Here is a 2,303-nt window from a genome sequence, read left to right as displayed (position 1 = left end):
AGTATAAAAATTAAGAATATAAACTAATCAATTGAAAAATTATAACACAAAAAAAGAATAAGTGTTTCTTATCTTTGATAAAAAAAAAATTATTCATGGCTATTATATGATATATGTTAGGGTAAAAAACGTAAATAAGCCAAGGGAGCTCAGAAATTACACAAATCTGCCAAATTAAAAATTGCTTCACGAATGAGCCAAAGTACTTCTCTATGCAATTCTAACCAGCTTAGTTCGATTTGCACTTGTATATAATTCGAACCGAATCAGCTCGAATTGTTTAGCGAAATTAAGAGTAATTCGAACCAGCTTGGTTCGAACTAAAAACATACATAATTCGAACTAGATGAGTTCGAATTATATAGGAGGAAGCTTCCTAAAGTAATTCGAACCAGGTTAGTTCGAATTACACACAGCACGCGTTTCCAAGTAATTCGAATTTGACTGTTAAAAAATTAATAATTTATTAAAAAATTTATTAAAAATATTAATAATTTAAAAATTAAAAAATATATTTTATGAGAATAAAATATATTTCATAATATCTTTTAAGCTATTTTTTTAAAAAAATAGCTTAAAAGATATTACGAGAATAAAATATATTTCATAATATCTTTTAAGCTATTTTTTTAAAAAAATAGCTTAAAAGATATTACGAGAATAAAATATATTTCATAATATCTTTTAAGCTATTTTTTTAAAAAAATAGCTTAAAAGATATTACGAGAATAAAATATATTTCATAATATCTTTTAAGCTATTTTTTTAAAAAAATAGCTTAAAAGATATTACGAGAATAAAATATATTTCATAATATCTTTTAAGCTATTTTTTTAAAAAAATAGCTTAAAAGATATTACGAGAATAAAATATATTTCATAATATCTTTTAAGCTATTTTTTTAAAAAAATAGCTTAAAAGATATTACGAGAATAAAATATATTTCATAATATCTTTTAAGCTATTTTTTTAAAAAAATAGCTTAAAAGATATTACGAGAATAAAATATATTTCATAATATCTTTTAAGCCATTCTTTTAAAAGATGTTATGAAATATATTTTATTCTCATAAAATATATTTTTTAATTTTTAAATTATTAATATTTTTAATAAATTTTTTTTAATAAATTATTAATTTTTTAACCGTCAAATTCGAATTACTTGAAAACGCGTGCTGTGTGTAATTCGAACTAACCTGATTCGAATTACTTTGAGAAGCTTCCTCCTATATAATTCGAACTCATCTAGTTCGAATTATGTATGTTTTTAGTTCGAACCAAGCTGGTTCGAATCTTAATTTCGCTAAACAATTCGCGGTTCGAATTATATACAAGTGCAAATCGAACTAAGTTGGTTCGAATTGCATAGAGAAGTACTTTGGCTCATTCGTGAAGCAATTTTTAATTTGGCGAATTTGCGTAATTTCTGAACTCCCTTGACTTATTTACGTTTTTTACCCTATATATCTTATTAATGCAATTAATGTCAATTATATATGTATGCGCGTGACGTGTATCATTGTGAATATATTATATTGATATAAATAAAACTAAAATTAAAAATATTTGGCAGTTTTGAGCTGAAAATTTTTGTTTTTCAACATTTTTATGAAGGGGAATGTTAGGGGCAGCAATTTTTGTGATTTGTAGTCATCAAATAGTCATTAATGATGGTCTTAATGGTGTGAGATTGGTGTGAGATTTCATCCAATGGCTCACTTTTCTTTGCTGGTTACATGCTGGCAAAATTTAACAAAATTGCTTACCCCTAAACTTTTAGTTTTATGAATATACATAATGAAATGAAATTGGGTTAGGACTTTGGAGAAAGTTTCCTCCAACAAGCATATAGATAGATATTGCAGAATGTCACATTCAAAAGTAATTGGTCTACACTTTAGAACAAATAAAATGTGGCTGAACATTCAAAGCATAAGCCGCATTTTATATATATATGTGTGTATATATATTGCATGCTAGACAAGGACATGATACGTGGTCATACGCGAATTCAATAATGGGATCGTTGACAATACATTTAGAACTTACAAGAGATAGTGTCAACGTTGTAAATGCCACAGGAAACTAGTATTCATTAAATAGATTTAGAGAAGGTTTGGTTAAATTAGTTATAACGATGATCGCGTAAATAGACTAATAGTAATAGTTTGCACAAATTGGTTGCTATTTTTAAAGCTCATAATACTCAATTTAATTTTTGAATTTGCATACGAAATTTAATTTAATCTTTAAAGTTTCAGTTATCTTTATTTAATTCTCAAATTTTATAAATATAATTTATA

The sequence above is a fragment of the Arachis ipaensis genome, chromosome B05 (genome assembly GCF_000816755.2).
Source record: "Arachis ipaensis cultivar K30076 chromosome B05, Araip1.1, whole genome shotgun sequence".
NCBI lineage: Eukaryota > Viridiplantae > Streptophyta > Magnoliopsida > Fabales > Fabaceae > Arachis > Arachis ipaensis.
This window is presented reverse-complemented; position numbering follows the sequence as displayed.